The sequence below is a fragment of the Haemaphysalis longicornis genome, unplaced genomic scaffold (assembly GCF_048455015.1).
Source record: "Haemaphysalis longicornis isolate Haplotype H1 unplaced genomic scaffold, Haemaphysalis longicornis Haplotype H1 scaffold_10, whole genome shotgun sequence".
Taxonomy (NCBI): Eukaryota; Metazoa; Arthropoda; class Arachnida; order Ixodida; family Ixodidae; genus Haemaphysalis; species Haemaphysalis longicornis.
In genome coordinates this window covers 131222298-131241963 of record NW_027526204.1, presented here as the reverse complement: position 1 = coordinate 131241963, position 19666 = coordinate 131222298, and positions in this window count along the sequence as shown.

The following is a 19666-nucleotide window of genomic DNA, read 5'->3' as shown; positions in this document are numbered from 1 at the left end:
AGCCCATGACCTCACCGCCTCTTTCTAGGCGCTCTAAAATTATTGTTTATCTTTCGGCTTTCGTGTTTACTGGGGTACGCCTCGACGCCTGGTTTTATTTTAATTAATCACTGGTAATTACCTTTTGTATACACGGCTAACTAGCGACAGACGTGGCCAGCCGTTCTAGTGTTGAAAGCACGTACTAGCTGAAAGTTTGATGTGTGGGCGTGCGTCGCAGTGCGAATACCCGAACAGAATGAGAAGCAGGATCCGTTCCTTCAGGTCTCCTCACGGTCCACGTTCCGCCAGTTGACGTATATATACCAGGGCGCGGGAGAAAACGCCTGTCACCATTTCTTCCTTACCTCATGTTCGCCCAATGCATTCCGGATTAAAGATGTCCATAATTATCATATAGACTTGACGACATATGCCACTTTTATATGCAAAAACTGTTCTCCTACATATAGCTTAATTAGTAATAATCAATGTTATCATCCAATGATCAATAAGACCCTGCATAATGGCTGTTTCAGTTCGGTGCCCTCACAGCATTACGCGTTCGGAAGCGGCGGCATCCGTTATGAGGCGGTCCTATTAAGAAGCTCCGGGAATCATCATTATCATCACCGTCATCGTCGTCGTCATCTTCGTCGTCGTCGTGTTTGTGCACATGCCGACGGTTCTCCTCGATAAGACGAAGATACTTAGAAAGTACATGCAGCCTGCTAAACCTCCCGCTGTCTGCTACAGTTATTTTGTCATTTGGGGCGAAGGAACTGGGATTCTGCCACGGGGATCTTTGCAGTGCGTTGCACTCATTTATCCTGGAATCAGGCCGTCTGCCGTGCTAGACAGCATTTAGCTTAACTGGATTTCCTTGTCAAGAATATGCGTGCCCAGCTCCCTGCTTCGTCTGTACCACATCGTGTTTCTTACTTCCAATTTTCATTAAATGGTGTTCGTTTTTACATTTTTTTTTCTTTCTTTCTCTAGTCTCCTTACTTTTATTTCTCTACTCATCTACTGCTAATCCATCCGAATATTTAAATATTTTTCTTTCCCTACAAAAATTACCTAATTTCTTTCGGTAAGGCGCCCATTTCCTGGACAATCCCCCTGAGTGGGTACGCGCCATTTCACTGTCAGCCACTGTGTTATTGAGATGGTCCACTGGTTTTCAGTACTCGTTAGATGTCCAGCGCAACTTCACTTCTGTTTACAGTGGCTTATATGGGCCAACTTATGGCGAATATTACTTGCTCACTTGGAACGGCCGTCAAATTCTCATGCAAGCCAACCAGTTCAATACAATTGGTTCAGGCTGGGTGTATACCCGATGCACTTCAGAAGAGCAAGTTTATAGAATCATCATCATCATCATGATGAGCCTGGTTGCGTCCACTGCATGACGACGGCCTCTCCCAAAGATTTCCAGCAACCTCTATCGAGTGCTAGCTACGACCTGTAGGTGACAGATAGAATACGACCGGTAAAACGCGGATAGCTCATGCAGCGTGGGTTTTAAAAAATGCCCTAGGCCGACCAGTGGAATTCATTGTTACACAACGTGAGTTACTTATTAAGAAAAGTCCCGGTGCGTAGCTTCATCACAGTCCTACCGAATTTCAATTACAGCGATCAACGCCCAAGCTAAGCATTGTAAAATGTCCTCGATGAATCCGTAGCCATGTACTTCTGTAGTATAGAGCGTCAGTTTGACCATGCTGCAACCAACTGCATGAGCTAATGGGGCGAATGACGATGTCTGGCTAACCCTAGCACTAGTAATAAACTTTTTTTGAGTTTGTGGTACAAACAACGGTGTTGTTCAGAGAAAAGACACCGACGAAGGGAAAATATTGGCTGTTTATTGGTTCTCCGCTCCTCTTTTGTTATATTCTGCAATAAGGCAGGTCAGTCATCATCAGGGATGCATACAGACATAAAGCGAACGGACCATCAGTTGGTAGTTAAGTTTCGCCTGTGTCTGTTCTGGAAGAAACACGGCCGCGCGTGCGGCAAAACGCATAGCAGTGACTTGCACTCAAACCAACCCCCGTTTTTCAGCCGCTCTCGACTGGGCATGCCTTTTAACATACAAAAAAATTTCCGCCTATCTTCTCCTTTCGTTGCAAATGTCGACGAAAGACGACAGTCGACTGCCGCTTCTGCCAAGGCAATGCCTCCCTTCTTCCCGCTCACCTCTCATGCTGTTCATCTCCCGTCTCCTTCCTCCCAAGGTAACACGCTAGAGGTTTGCTCAAGTCAATTTAAATTTACCGCGTTCCACTGCTCCAAGTCGGGTGCCTCGATGCCAGCGCTGCTGTACGGCGGAGACGCGCGTCAATCGAGTCACCCTAACTGCAAAGTTTATAGAACCACGTTGCCCTACTCCACGAGCGCCCCGAGCGGAACGTGCAACCTGTCCAGTGGAACCTTTCGTTGCTGTTGCTATTTGATTTTTTAAATGACGTCAGGCAGTGCGGGCAACAGCAGGTGACGGTTTTCTGCAGTTGATGTAGTATTGCGTTTGAAAACCAAGCATCCATTAATTGTTTAATAAAGAAACACTGCAAATATCACTCACGTATTGATTTCCTCCCTTATATTTGCGTACTGTCTTGTTGTTCAACAATGTTGACAAGTACGAACATTAATACCGGACTTAGACGTTTACATTTGACTGTGAGTATATAGATTTGACTGTGGGTTTCTGTATGGCTTTGGCCGGGTGGCTGAATCGAGCCACAGACAGACAGACATACAGACAGACCAAAATTTCTGCGTTTAAGTGTCCCTAGAAAGAGTATCGTCTTTACAAAAATCAATTCTTCCCAGTGACATAGCGCATTGTTAAAGGTCAGGCTCGCGTGGCATACTCGCTTAGCGTAAGCCACATTTTTTTATTGCTCGAAAGATTCCTTTGCTCTTTCATACCCCCACACTGTAGCCGAAAAGACCAACGATAGCTCTAAATTGTAGCCTTCTCGCGAGATTTCAACTTTGTGTGCATTGCGCCTGCGTTGTAGGTGCTCCACCGCGCATAATATTGCTAATTTTGTTCTAACGATTCGCTTCAACCAGCGGCTTAGAGACGTAAATATGACCGTCGCTTGCAGAGGCGCTGTGCTTCTGCGCTCTAACCTTGAAGTGACCGCTTTTCTCTGCGTTCTAACCCTACTCTCTAAAAAAATACAGCATACGCCTGTCCAGGGTGTCCCAATATCTCGATACGTACAATTATAAGAACACAAAAAAGCAGCCGAAAAAAACGAGCCAACAACAGCAACACCTTTATTTTCACGGGGGGAAAATAGGAAATGTTGAAACCTATACTGCGCAGGTTATTGTGAAACAAATAAAGGAATTGTCCAGCCCAGCCGAGAACAAGGCGGTCGAGAAACACGGGCGCTTACACAATAACGTTGACAGTCGCCCTCTCCGGCAGCCCAGCACCTGCAGAGAGCCAACTAGAAACAAATACGAGAAAACCAGACTGCCAGGAAGAGGCTTGGCCGAGCTGCTCTGTCTGCTTTGCGGAACAGGTGGGTTATGATCGATCTGCCTCTGTTTCCGTTTAAACTGCGCCGATCGAGGGGAAAAAAAGCAGGGCAGGAGGGGAGGATCGCGGCTGCACGAGGGCAGGGGAGGCTTAACACTGCATGCGAACTGCAGGTGCGCTGCACGGGCTGTGCCGACAGTGGACGGAAACAGCGGGTGGGCATGCATTCACACATACGCGCACACATGCATACATACATACATGTATGACATGCATTCATACCCGCCGCGGTGGCTCAGTGGCTAAGGCGTTGCGCCGTTGAGCACGAGGTCGCGGGTTCGATTCCCGGCCGCGGCGGCCGCTTTTCTGATGGAGGCGAAAAGTAAAAACGCCCGTGTGTTCGAAATTTCGGCGCACGTGAAGGATCCCCAGTGGGTCAAAATTAATCCGGAGACCTCTACTACGGCGCGCCTCATCACCTGCGTTGCGTCGGCACGTTAAACAGTACAATCAATCAATGTATTGCATTCATTCATGGCCGTGTTCCGTTACATTTATATTAGCCCATACATGCGCACACGTGTACACACGTATATAGTTCATATATGCTAGAATTATGACATACATACGTGCGTACATACATACATACATACATACATACATACATACATACATACATACATACATACATACATACATACATACATACATACATTGAGACAACCTACCTACCTGCCTACATACATTCGTACATACGAACATACATACATACATATATACATACATTCGTACCTACATACATACATACATACATACATACATACATACATACATACATACATACATACATACATACAAAAATTATATACATACGCAGGAGCACGTTCATGGACACGTATGCATATTGCACAGGCATGCATAATACCAGAGGGAATGTTTTCCGACGCGTTCGCAGTTGAAATTATTCAATAGGCTATTCTATAAGACACTGACGTTCGCTGAGGCAGCCGACAAACACACACTGCTATTGTTGCGGCAACCAGGCCGGAAAAACGAGGGCCCGAAAAAGAGAGAACACTGAACACATGTGTTCTGGTAAAAGCTCGTGTTCGTGACGTCACAAAGTATGCTCGAACCTTAGGGCTGCCCTCGAGCGTATCAGGTGATAGTTCCTTTCTTATTTTTTTTTATTTTTTTTTTTGCATGTGGGCAGTATCTCTCTGTTCCTCTGCGGAATTTCTGGAAAATCTTTACATGACTTGAATATTGGTTCATGAATATTCCTGCAGCCTTGCAAGCACCATTTGCATAGATAATTCAAATTTACAGCGAGTATTATTCAGCCAGTTCATGGAAAATCTCCAAGGTGGAGTAAGCTTCAGCGAAGGAAAAATTTGACATCCGCCCGAAACGCTGCCCTCAGGCTACGAATAACACCTACACAAATTTCTCAGAAAGTTTGCAGTTAACGACAAAATCGTCGTCGTCGTAGGTAGGCGGTGGTCAAGGGTCTGAATCCTGGATAAGGGCAAAGTTTTCTTCAAAGCAGATCCTGGCGGCAGTCGAGAGGCAGCGACCGGATGGGCTGAGCGCTGAAGGGGCCAGTCCCCGGAAGCCGACGCCCGCAAGACGCTAGCCTCGCCGCCAGGACGACGTAAGGCCACGTCGATCCAAGCCTCCGCCTGAATAGGTTGGGGCAGGGAAACTGCAGGCGTTTCAATAAAGTTGTATTCTCTCTCAACTACGAAGTTTCTGAAAAAAAATTGCAAAGCTTTCCTTTGTAGCCGACGGCTGTATGTCAGTTGTATGTCAATATATTTTTGCTTACCTGAAAGCCAATATATAACGCACAGGTGCTTGTTGATTATTGCACTTACTCGGTGCCGCAGGCGTGATAGCTGAAACAGAAACGCTGGGATGCGTAAGGTCAGCAAGCATTTTGAATCAACATCACCGTATTATAAACTGTCGTCATCGTCTGTTTCTAGGTGTTATTCTGAGCTATTTGTCTTTTACAGTACGATTTTGCTAACCAAATTTAAACCTTTTCATTCATGAAACTGCGTGACATCGCTGTTAGTGATGTCAAAGTGTATAAATGCCAGTAATATGCACACCATCACTACTGAACCCGTTGTCTTATTATACATTATTATTGTGCGCTGTATTGCTATGCTTTTAGTACTGACTGCGACTGCTACGAGGACTCTCTTTAGAGCTGCATCACTTTCTTGATCCGTGGCAAAATCACGTTGACGCGGCGCGAGGGACAAAGCCTCTGTTATCTTTCTCGCCTGACTCGGGATTACTCGCGGTTCTTTTAACTTGGGATCCTCAGATTTTCTCTCCTAGTGCTGTAAATTTTTTCTACGTTCTGAACTGATTTTATTTTCTTCTCCCTCTTATTCATTGTTGGTGCGGACTTCTTCCCCTCTTCTTTTTTTTTTTTCACCTCACTATGTTCACCCCCATCTGAAGTAGCAAGCCCCGCCGTTTGTGGGGCTAACCTCTTCAGTATTCATTAAAGTTTTTTTTCTCTCTCTCTCTACCACATTCTGTGATGCTTTTTTTACACTTCAATGTACTTTTTTTGCCCACCTGCTATGATCTCTCATGAGATTGGCAGTATTTCTAAATAAAATAAATAAAAAATAAATCATCGTCCTACCTATGTTCAATGCAGAAAGAAGGCCTCTCCCTTCACCTCCAACCGCTCCTCTCCTGCGCTGCCCTTGTACATACTTTGCCCCCGAGTTTCCTAATGCATCCCTCTCCCCTACTTTTGCACCGTATAAGACAAAAAATCAAAGCCCCTTTCTTGAGAGAAAGGTGGCTGAAACGTGAAGCTTCCTCCCATTTAACCCGAGCCTAAGTCCAGTGACGAAATCGAAAATGTTCAGCTCAGGTTCATTCGTATTGTATATGATCGGTACATTGGTCGTCACCCTTTTTTATAGCTACCACTCCATTTCAGCTGACGTAGGCCTCGTGTCTTTGCAGGATAGGAGGCAAATGCGAGATATGAACTTTCTACAAAAAGTTGTGCGCGGCAGTATTGACTGTGATGAACTTTTAACGTCGTTACAATTCCGAGTCCCATCCGGGAAAGCTTCGAAGTGTTTTTATGCATCCTATCCAAACATTCGTTTGCCCTGTCCAATGACGCGTCTACAACAAACCTAAAATTCCATGTTTGTTTCAACCAACATATTTTTCTGACATGTTGCGACTTCTTAATTTTCCCATCTATGTTATCTCGTTTTTTTTTTCTTCTTTTATAAGCACCACCTGCTGGTTAGTGTGTATCTTTATTATAGTTTTTCCTGTGTTTTGTCATTGTATTTTACCGTATTCTTCAAGACAAGGTATACTGTCGCAAAGGCCACTCGGCTGTTTACAGACACCAAATCAAGCCCTATCTATCTAAGTCCAAAATCCAAACTGATTCCACCGTGACGCAATTGCACAATCGGATAGACGTCATCTTCATAGCGCGAGGGACCACGGTTCGATTCCGGCCACAGGAAGCATTTTTCCTTGAGGTGTTCATTGTGTAAGCTGGCTTTTCTGCAGTGCGATTTCGCGTAGCTATGGACGGCACTGATTAGGCATCGAAAGTTTAGTTTTAAAGGGTGAAGATTCACTTCCATCGCGCTAACGGCATTCCTCTACTTTTGACTCACAATAGACAGAAAACTGTGAAAATAAGAACAAACAGAATGAATTATCAGTTGACGCACCGGGTGTATTTTGTTCATCGAATCGGTAGCGTCTGCATCCAGCATCGTGATGAGCTCAATCTTGAATATAGGGTTTATGTACAAGCCAGGCACAAAACCAAAATTAATGTTTGGCGTGTCCTGCTCAAATTCCAGCCGGCATTACTTTATTTCTGAGCCGCTGTAGGTTCAAATTGACAACTGGTCGTTTCGTTTAAACCGCAAAATAAAGCAAAGGACCACGTACCCGAATACAGGAAGCTAACCCTTTCTTTAAAAAAAAAATCCGCGAATAACGTGAAGTACCTCGTTCATGAATGCTTGTCTCCCAAGACAACTCTCGTCTCCCAATAAACAGCTTTTTTCGTGTTGTCATAGTAACAAACGTGCTGTACTACATGTGCTACTCCAATATCTGCAGCGAATTCGCAAAAAGTACGCTGGTAGGGACTTAAAAATTGGTAAATTGTACTACATGAATTTCACCAGTTCAAAGTCAACATTTTTTGAGAGATATCACTTACCGGCGACACAATCCCCAGGTTGGTGAGCGTTCTGCGCAGCTTTTTGTATTTGCTTTTAACAGCAGAGCTGTTTAAGCTTTTAGTTCCGCCGTCAAGCGCTACCATAAAACTCAGCTTAGCCGAGCGCACGTAAGCCTGCGCCTCTTGAGACGCGCCCGGCGTCGTCCAGGCTTGCGCGTGGGCTTACGCCCGGTGAGGAGCATCCTGCGTCGGCCAGCACGACCTTCGAGAACACTCTGCCCAGCGTTTGTGGCATGATCTCTTGCGTGCTGTTCTCCTCGCCAGTTCACGTGCGTTCGCGCCTGAAGTGGGGAGCATAGACGTCGAGCTCGCGCTACAGACGCCGAGTTCGCAAAGCCGGTTGCCGTGGGTTCTAGCGCGTGCTAACGTGGTCTACCTTGGGAAAGATGTGAAAGGCTGCGGACCAAACGATTCGGGACTTCCCGTCATCAGCGGCAAGTTCGGAATACTATGTGAGGTTGTCAACAGCCGGGTCTCCGACGAAGGGAGAAGGGCTGCCAGCTCTGCTGTTTCTTCAGCCTCGCACCACTCGTGCAAGCTGCGCCAATTTTTTAGCATGGCTATTACTAAATGTGACACATTGCTTTATGTTTTGCCCGAACAAAACCTGCCTGCACCAACTAACTGGACTACACTCGCATTCCTTTATGGGCCCATGAACGGGGCACTGTGATATGGACGAGATAACGGTCTCAACTTCATTTGTCTTTCCGTTGCAGGTCAAGTATTCGGCTAGGCAACACCGAGATATTACACAACATTACAAATTGGGCCGAATCCTTTATCCAGCCTCAACGCCATCTTCAAATCGACGGCAATGTGAAGCGCTAATCTAGCGCTTTCCCACGGCCGCCCTGTTTTACCGCAACTTTCCAGACATAAAATAAAGAGCATGTAAATGGTGTGGCATTTCCTCTTCTTCTATAACGCACATGGCATGGGCTTGCCCTTCAAAACCCTCCATATTAACCGTGGAGGTAGCTATCACTAGCGATAACGAATGGGAGGCCGTTTTGCTCAGTGACCAAGCAACACGACAAGAACAAGTCATCAAGCTGGCGGAGAACGTTGCCAGGGCCCACGGACTTTGGCTGCCGTCTGACGGGAAGAGTTTAACAACGCTCTCCCAGGAATCAACACTTTTTGCCAACACTTGGCTATTAGGTTTACGTGACCTGCCATCATCGTAGGGAATTCGCGCTCCGAAATGATGGCCCCCACTCAACCCGGTTGGTCGCAGCGCCACGCTGGGAAGACGCAGTACTTATATTAGGCTACGCCTCAATGGTTTTTAGAAAACAAATGAGGCGCGGCTTCAACAGTTTTTGTTTTAGTGCATTCTCCGCATTCCTTTTGACGAGTCAAAAAATTTTTGCGCTTTTTCTTTCACAATGAAGGCTGCCTTTCATGTAATGCGCGCTATTGCATACGATTCGATTTTTATTTCCTTCAGATTTCTATTGACGCTATTTGATACCCACCAATCATTTTCTGAGAGATTACAATGTAACCTACACCCGTGTTAGTATATCTGCGAAATATTTATTTAAACTGCTTCCTAATGGTTTATTATTATTTACAAGGCCATCTCGCATTTTTGAAGCTTTTAATTGCGGATTCTGTAAATCATACATGCCTGGTCTAGCGTGTGTTTCGTCTTCTATTTCCTTCTTTGTCCATTGTTGAAGTTCGCCAGCAGTATGAATTCATTAGTTGTCATCTTGATTGTACATTTATGGAATGTGGCCTCTTGCTATGCTCTGTTGTGAGACAGGCGGTATTTCGGAATAAGTATGGGCGTACGTTCTATAGGTAGTGCTGATACTGTGTCTACGGCGCCCTTCAAACCCGCATTTCGCTACAGTTTTCTTATTTCACTTTCGGCCTGGAGTGAGCTTACTCCGCATTTATTTGCGTCAACATAGTGTTTTTCTTTTTTTCAACTGATGAAATACTGTATTTAACTGCACACCGAATGTCAGGGGAATTAGTTTATCTGTGAAGCTCATTTTCGGAGAAGATTCTGTGTCACTGGCCTTCTCTGTCATCCGCTTAGAATGCGATGAAGGAACCCATACGCTTTCTACGGGCGACGAACTTAAACAGCATACTACAGACTGAAAGCCTCCAGTGGCAATCACCTAACTTGAACGTTTAGTGCTTGAGCGCTGGGCATACCTGCCTGCTCCAACATTTCTTCACTCTTTCCTTACTCTTTTATGCCTATGTTCCCTTTGCCACGTGCAGGATAGCCAACTAGGCTCCAGCCAGGATAACTTTCCTGCCTTCCTTCTATACCCTTCCTTCCTTCCTTCCGAAAAAGGTGACTACGTGCCTTCTTCGTGCTCGGAAATGGTTAATTCCATTGAAGACTTCCATTCGGCTTGCGTTCAACATTATCGCGACAATCTTTATGTCAGAAAACATTTAGCAGCAGTTTTGACGACCCCACGAGGCACTTTGGCTATGCGGCACCATTGTGCAGGGCTAAGAAATTATTTGGACCACAGGGGGTAACATGTGCTTAAAGCAAAATAGTTATATACTAACCCCAATTAAGAGAACGCATGTTCACTCAAACGTTGTGCGATAAATTCCGCCCTCAGGGTTGAAGCCCCTTACGTGACACAGGGCTGCACATTTCCGCGCTAACTTCTCTAATATCAGCGGCCGTCCGGATACAAGCTACTGCCGTATACATTGATACATTTCGATTTGTACTTCGTAATTTTTCAGGAGCACTAATGAATTTATAATTTATACTTTTGCTACACTGGCGTTCGAGTGTCATTCGGACCGAATGGCATTTGACTCAAATAAGGGGCTTCGAATGCCATTCAGAAACTGCCGTGCTCCACTACGATTTCGATGGCATTTGAAAGCTTTAAAAATCGCTCGCTGTGCGGCGTAGCGCTGCTGCTGTCGAGTTATTTTTTTACACAATAATGCAACAATCCAATTTAGCAGCACTCTTTGGCAATAAAATGATATGAAATTATAAATAACGTAAGCTGTGACATAGTTTTTGCTTAATTCTGAATCGTAATCGAGATTTTTTTGTGCTGTTTTGTGCTCTCTGGCCACACTGGTTCGTCGCTTGCTCGCACTGGTGCTGAGACTATGGAATTATTATATTTTGATATCATGATTTAAGTGAATGAGAAGTAAACAAATTCCCACAATAAAGATATTTGGTTTGTTTTAGGTGCGCCAGTAATGTATTTGTTTGTGCTGACTTTTAACGCTGTGCGCGAGAGTTCTAGAAATGGCATTCGAGAAACCCAAATGTCTCTCTGGGTGCTCATTTGGCTCGAATGTCATTTGAAACGAATGGCATATCGAAACGCAGTGGAGCAGCACAGCTTCGCATTTGAGTCAAATGACATTTGGTTCAAATGACATTCGGACGCTAGTGTAGCAAGGGTATTAGTCCGAACGTGTGCACTGCGTTGATGCCTTTTTGTGACTACATTGTACGAGTGCATTGCTTGCACTGAAATTAGTAATTGAGTAATTGCTGCACCCTAACAAGCTGTTTTTCCCTTACCCTTCGCTATAATGCGTCGACACTGAGAACATTCGCAAGTTAAACAAAACGAAAATAACATTGTGATACCAAGAACTATTATCCATTGTCATAAGGCGTGACCCACCGAGTGCCCAACTCGATAAATAAGGTCTTGTTTACGCAGTAGAAAGTGGAAATGTGCATGATTAAATAAGAAAAAGGAAGGCGGACACAAAGCTTAGAAATTTCACTTTCGTGACAGGAACTTTGGCGCCAACAATGATATAACACTAAGCTATAACGAACAATGCGTTGGAGCTGTTTACAGGAATAGAGTTTAGAATATAATTGAACGCCGAATGTATGCGGTATATTCGCGGATTGGTAGTGGACTGCACTCACGTTAACCCTGATCTTGGAGATTTCCCACAGAAATAGAAAATCGCCTTGTACTAAAGAAACACAAACCTTAAAGTTAACGCACGCAAGACACGACACACATTTTTCGCGAAGCTGAAGGTCTTTCCTCGCGTTTTCTTTTCCTTTTTTAAGGACGATGATATTAGACACAGTGAAGTTTCTTTTAGCCAGCTGTTTACGATTTCATGAGTCATGCCGTGACTCACTGGCCAATGCGTTACAGTATAGTTAGAGCAAATTCGCCGCCGTCGCTAGCCTTTGGCATTTAAAAATACGTTCACTGTTTCACCACGCTTAGGTGCCGAAAGGAAAAATTATGGACTTCTTGGAAGACAACAAATGGGAACCCCATTTGTAAACATGACAGCAGATACCTAAGCTAATTTAACAAACGTTTTTGGGGAGCTAGTTGTGTCACGGGCGGCTGGTTGGTTCATGGAACTGTTGGAAGCTTTTCATATCAGCATAAAGGCGATAATTGGATCAGTGATACGTCGGTGGTCCTTTTTAACTCGGAGAAATTTTTTTTCGAGCGGTTCGGTTGCGTTACACATATGCGTACTTGTGATACCCTACTGTGGCGCATGCTGCGCATGCTCCAGTTGTTTCTATATTTACCGGCTCCGGCGGTGATTAAAGCTCAGTTGAAAGTTAGCGCCTGCCCTGCCTCCTTTCTTGTGTACCGTCTCTGTTGTCTGTTTTTTTTTTTTTTTCGCTAAACATATTTAAGAGGCACCCAAGCATAACGGCAATGTAGGGAAGGCTTTTACGTCTGTCAGCAGAACGTAACATTTCTATTTCTTTTTCATCTTTTTCTCTTTCCTTTCTTTTTTTTGTTAGAGCACTCACGACTCACGGATCTCGTCATTTGTACTTCTAGTTAATATTTATCTTCTTTTTTCTTACAGCGCTAAGGACTCGCGGATCTTGTAATCAGCACAAGTCAGAACATGTATAATATGTTGGCCGAATGGAAAAAAAGAAACGGATAAAGGAATAACGAGCAGCGGCTGAACGCAGGATCGTGCTGGCCATTTAACCGGAGCAGCTTCCGTGTAATTGCTCACGACTCCGATTCGTGAGAAAAGCTTCTCGTTCAATCCGCGCTTCTTAGCGTACGGCCCTCGTCCCGGGCGGGCATTGTTCAAGTTCGAGATGGACGACGATTTGCCGAAATCGGACGATTAGCGTTAGCTCTGATTTGCACGTATACCCCTCCGAATGGGGCGTAATCTGTCAACGCGCGCAAGATAGACGATTTCGTAAGTTGGACCCGGAAATAATGATAAGCCAGCGCGATTAAACATCGGCAGATCAACCGATAAATAGCTGCTGTATATGTCGTTAATGGCGATGGGGCATCTCTTACAAGGCCACCCCTGAATGGTTGGGGTAGCTTGTGACGGCACTGCTGCGTAACGGGTGGTTTAGGGGAGATGGCTTATCTCTGAAACCAATCTGCAGATTACATCGGATAGTGACTGGAATGGGTGGCTGCACTAAGACTGCAGTCTTTATGCTTCTAAACGCTGCCGCAGAAAAGTGGGTAAATGGCACGCTGATGCAGAAGACGGGAGAAGTTTGACATTTATAGTTGATTCGGAGAGCTATTACAATTTTAGAGGTGTCAAAAGAGTTTAGTGATGATTGTATGATGATTGTGGGGCTTAACGCGCCGACGCAACACAGGCGATGAGGCGCGCCGTAGTGGAGGGCTCCGGATTAATATTGACCACCGGTGGATCTTTAACGCGCGCCGAAACCTCGTACACACGGGCGTTTTTGCTTTTCGCCTCCATCAGAAAAGCAGCCGCCGCGGCCGGGAATCGAACCCGCGATCTCGTCCTCATCAGCACGACACTTTAAAGCCCCTGAGGAACCGCACGGGTGTCAAATGAGTTTAGTATTTACCCTGTCAGTATTCGAGTCACCCAGCTGTAGTTCTTTCACGGAGCAAATATTTTACAACAGCTGTCAACGCTATACGACCCCAAATGAAAGTGACTTCGTGGCTCTATTGTGGAGCCGACCGTGTGGCCAGCGCCGTCGCCATGGCAATGAGGCTAGAGCATGCTGGGTAAGTGAGACCAGTGATGCTGCTTGCCACGTACCGATATTTTCATTTTCGGTATGGAACTTGCCGTTTTTTTCTACTGGTCATCAATGTTTACTCTCTCTCTCTCTCTCTCTCTCTCTCTCTCTCTCTCTATATATATATATATATATATATATATATATATATATATATATATATATATATATATTTATATATATATATATATATATATATATATATATATATATATATATATATATATATATATATATATATATATATATATATATATATATATATATCTCCACGAGACTCAGAATTCTCTGCCATATCTCACAGGATTCCTTTACAGTTGTTTTGTATTTAAGCAAAGTCATCTGCGCATTCCGGCTGGCAAAACCACATTGAAGTCAAACATGTTTCGAAAAGCGCATCATCTTACCGGCTCATCGCAGTTCTTCTAGAACTGGTAACTCTGGAGCAGAGACGGCAAAATTACTTCTAAAAAGTAATTAAATTACATTGCTCATTACTTTCCTAGAATTTCCTAAAATGTAATTGAATTACATAAGAAATTACAGGTGGCCAAAAGTAATGACATTACATTATTATTACTTTTCAAAAGTAATGAAATTACTTTAACGAAAATTCATCGCCCATACACTACCAACTCACATACACTTTATTTACACTCATACGCATATACACTGCAATCTAAAAAATGTGTGTTTATACACCAACTTATGCACAATTTATTTACAGCGCTATACACTGATATGTTAGATATCTATTACATCTCAGAAGGAGCTGCGATTCGGGCTGTAAGCTGCTGCTTACTGGTGTAAGCAAGGGGTTTGCACCAGTGACCAGTGTAACGAAGCCTTGAACACAATCTGAACGTTTTTGTTTAACCCGACTTACTGTCACCACGGCATTCCGGAACGCAAGAAAAGGGAGCGAAGGGGCACGAGAAAGCAGGCAGAGCTCTTAACGAAGCGTTGTTTCCTTCACGTTCATAGAGTTCCAATGCCCAAAGAGTCTTTGGGCATTGGAACTCTACTTCGTCAACTTTTCTTCGACAGCTTTTAATGCCGTTAGAGAAGCGGACAGGCTTTTTCGTAGTCAAAAGTAATTGGGAAAGTAATGAGTAATTTCCGTGAAATTACTGGCCGGAAGTAATTTATTACATTACTAAATTACAAACACTCAAAAGTGATTCATTACATTACTCATTACAGCAAAAGTAATTTAATTACTGCAATTTAATTACTGTGATTTCATTACTGACAAGTCTGCTCTCGAGTTATTTAGTGTTATGCCCCGTATTGTTGAGCAGCATTTAGTGGAAGGGACTGCTTGCTTTCTGCACAGTTTCAACTTTATCAGGTTGTTGTTCTTTGCAGAGCCGTTGGAGCTATAAGGTGGAACTCTATGGGCAGCATACGTTTTGACGACGAATTACTCTAAGATTAGCGAATAATCCGGAAGGCGGCATTTCTGTAGTACTTGTATTCAAGTTAACGCCTTGTTCTGTGTTAAAAAATTTAGCTCTATAGCTAAATAGTTGAGCGTAAATGCTGAGCATGGAGAAGATGGTATTAACTCGATTAAATATCCTAATATAAAATTTAATTGTTCCAATAGATAGGCTCTAATATAATATTCTAACTCGACACGTTACCATCAAAGATTAGACGACATGTTTGACGAAAAATTTGTCATGACGAGTCTAAAATGAACAAAGTACTTTGTGCTATATAGTTGTCGACTGCTGTAACAATCGACAGATCCTCCGCGACTACTATTCTCGAACTTGAAAAATCCCAGTGATCAGACCGTATTGTGCAGAATGAACACAATTTGAACAACACACCAAATGAAGCTTTCGATGTGACGAAATAGAGGAAATTATATCCGGCCAGCTGAAAGCAAAAAAAGAGATACTATATTTGTGATTTTGGTACAGCGCAAAAGCCTGAAATAGTCGAGTTAACAATCCGTTGAGCTGACAAGTAGCAGACATCCTACAGCCTTCAAGTTGAAAATTAAAAAAAAAAAAGATCACCTGTCCAACAACGAGTACAGGATAATTGTGGACTGAGTGCACGTATATAGAAGATAGGAATAAAGCGGCAAATACCTGACAGCTGCGAGACCGAAGTGCCCACCAGTTAGGCCGCACAGGTACGAAACAAGTTGAATGTTGCATAGTACAGTAGTAAGGTTCTGAAACGTTGTTCAAAAGTTACAGAAGGTAATCCAGTACAGATAACAAAGCTTCTCGTATTTATGTATTCTCTGTTGTTAAAACATACGCATTTTGTTTCTCACATTTGTTCAATTCAATTCGATTCTTTGTTTTTCTTTGGAAGGAGCGAGCTGGAGCTAAAAGCTGTGGATCCAGCTTGACAGAGCCTCCAGCCCCCCTTTACAATAGCAGCAGTGTCGGCATTGCGACACTCATCATAGGTAAAACAAAATTAAAATAATCCTAATCAACAAAAACATACTCAACATAAGCAAAAAATTCAGCACACATATCGCAAACAGAACTGCATAAAACTGTTTTTAGGATAATACACAATGTTGCTCACAAAATATCAGGGGCATATACAAAATACAGCCGTACTGCACACTTTTGCGCTTAACCGAAAGCTCAGGTGCTTTCTCTGCAACAAAAAAGGTATTGAGCATCAGGATAAAAAATAAACTGTACACGACTTCACCACATCGCTCCAACGCTCTAACCGAAAACCTGTCAACCATGCAATACCCCCCTAGACACTTTCCATCTTGTCATTGAATACCCGCACTCTCAATCCCTACCTCCCCAACTGACCCCCACCCCTCTTCGTGAGCAGTGGGAGAGTTTGGTGACCAGCTCCGACCGTGAAGATCAAGCTATGCTGGTCGACCGGGCGGTGACGGCGGCGTCCTCTCGCGGCCTCCTGGACGTAGGAGGCTGACCACACCCCCTCCCCTTACCCCTTTGCCCTATAATAAACGTTTGTTCATCATCATCATTCTGAGAAATCCAAGTCCAAAGACCATGTGTTGTCCAAAGAACACGTGAGCTCAGAGGGTGCTACACGATTGCTGGCAATGCAATCTAATATGCGAGTTGGGATGGCAAGTTACACCAAATTTTTCTGAGTTCATCCTGTTAAGCAGGACCGGTAAACTATAGGTTAGCGATTGTGTGTCATAAGTGGTTCGGGGAGTAGGTACAAACCATTTCTCTGCGTGCCTTGTCGGACGAGTTCAACTTTTGACTTTTCCTGTCAATTTTGACAGACATGTCATGAAGTCGTCATTTTTATTAGTGAACGATTTATACCTTATTAGTACGCGGTAATGATGTAATGAAAACACAGGAAGAATGTCATATTTTAGAAAAAGCTGGCTGGTGGACAAAAGAAAGGGTATTTTGAAATGCACTGAATAGCTCTCTTTTGATGTAGGCGTAGTTTTTTTTTTTTAAGGTATCCTGTCGTACCCCAAACTAAGCTGCAGTATTGCAGAATGGAGTATACCAATGCACTTAAGCGCAGTAGTTTGATTTGCTCAGGACGAATATGCCGCATCTTATTCATTAAACCAACCGCTGAAGACATTTTAGATTGGATATAGTCAACATGGTGGTTCCAAGTTAGATTCTTAAAAAGATAACGCCAAGTGTCTTAACGTTGTCCACAATTTCTATTATTTTGTTCCCTAAACAAACGTTGATGTGTCTCGGTGCTTTCCCCCTCGGTAGGAATAGGACCGCTTTTGTTTTATTGCTATTTATTCTTGTGAGCTTTGCATCTGCCCAATTCTTTAGTTCAACTAGTGCATCATGTACTTTTCCATCTACCTCTGTCTCAGATACGCCAGTAACCAAAACAGTTGTGTCGTCAGCATAAGAAACCATCTCTGCATTTTTCCTGTTAAATACGTGTTTTGTTGTATCGCACACTAAGTATGCTGTTTTTCTTGGGTTTGTTCTGTTACTGACCCCGAAATAGCCACCAAGCCTGTAGGTACAAACAGCATTGTGCATTGTTTTTACGCATTAAAACGAATTCATAAAGAACGGAGATTAACGGATTGAGTGACGGAACAATGGAGAGTCATGTGCAGGCGCCGTCTGCCTCACAAGGCAACCGAACTGCCTACGATAGTAAAACTTCAGACCAGTTTATAACTTCTGGGGGAATTAACGACTGTTATACGGCCGTTAACGCCATCAACGTTTTTTTTTTTTTTTTTGCGTGCTTGTGGTGTAATAGCGACATCAAGCAGGCGAACAGGAACGCATCAGCCGCCACCATCCCCTACTGGACAATAACCGTAAAGTGCGCATGCGTCGACTACGCTTCTACAAAAGTGTTTATTACTACCTTTGGCTTTATACGAATGGCGCTGTAACAAGCAAAGAGGCAGCACTTTAAAGATTGATTGATTGATTGATTGATTGATTGATTGACTGATTGATTGATTGATTGATTGATTGATTGATTGATTGATTGATTGATTGATTGATTGATTGATTGATTGATTGATTGATTGATTGATTGATTGATTGATTGATTGATTGATTGATTGATTGATTGATTGATCAGTCCGCCTGCTCATACAGCACGTCTCTCTAGCCTGCTGTCATCACGGGATTGCATGCATCCACGTACGAGTTTTGCCTTTCTTATTTGCTTTATTTGTTACCCGCCGTGGTGGCTAAGTGGTTATGGCGTTGCGCTGCTGAGCCCAACGACGCGGGTTCGATTCCCGGCCGCGGCGACCGCTTTTCTGGTGCAGGCGAAAAACAAAAACGCCCGTGTGTTCGAGATTTCAGCGTACGGTAAAGATGCCTAGGTGGTCAAAATTAATTCGGAGCCCTCCACCAAGCGCACCTTATCGTCTGAGTAGCGTCGGCACGTGACCCCATAATCAAAGCTTTAACATTTCTTAACTACCGTATAAACCGGATTATAGGTCGACCCGGTATATAGGTCGACCCCCTACCTTGAAGTGGGAAAAGTTGACAAAAAAAATAATTTGGCACAGAAGCGCACTCACAATGTCTATATTGATTTTCGACGCCCGTCTGTCACTGCCACTCACTATGCCTGTCGAAGTCACTCGTCCGAGCTCTCAAAGTCGTCCGAGGATGACTGCTTCGCACTGTCATCTTCCATGCCATCAGGTGCGTTGCTGATGGAGCACTTCCTGAACGCTCGTGTACCCATGTCGTCGGGCAGCGACTGCCCAGAGAAGGACACCCAGCTTGACACGGTCGCAACCGGCCCGTATAGGTCTTTTTGTGGTCGCCGGCTATCCACTCATTGTACAGTTCGCGGAGCCGGTCCGCGCATGGCCTCCGGAGCGATCGTGAGCGAAGTTCCCGGACGAAGTCCGCCACTTTGTTCTCCAACTCGGGGTGCACCGCTTGACGTCCACAGAACGATCGGTTTCGGGGGTTGCACGCACACAGCTTAGCTTTCTGGCTCCGCCAGTACCGCACACTTTTCTCAGAAAGGCCCAATTGGCGTTACGCCGCCATATTCCCATTCTGCTCGATGACGCAATCACCGTCAGCTTAAACGCCGCGGTGAACTGGCGTCGACTGCCACCACTCATCTCGGAACAGAGACGTACAGAAATGTACGCACGCACGCGTAATAGACGAGTAAAAGACGAAAAACTAGAGAAAAGCGAAATCAAATAAAGGCCTGATAGAGCGAGAGAGCAGTCCGACACGAATGGCGATTGGCGACGGACTACGCTTGCACATTGTTGCCAGACAAAGATTTACATTCTGCCAATGACCGCTATATAAGACGAGGGGTGACTTTTGTGCGGATTTTTTTGGAAAAAAACTCGACCTATATTCCGGTTTATACGGTACTCGGTCAGAGCGACGATTTCCTCTATTCGTAGAAAATTATTTTC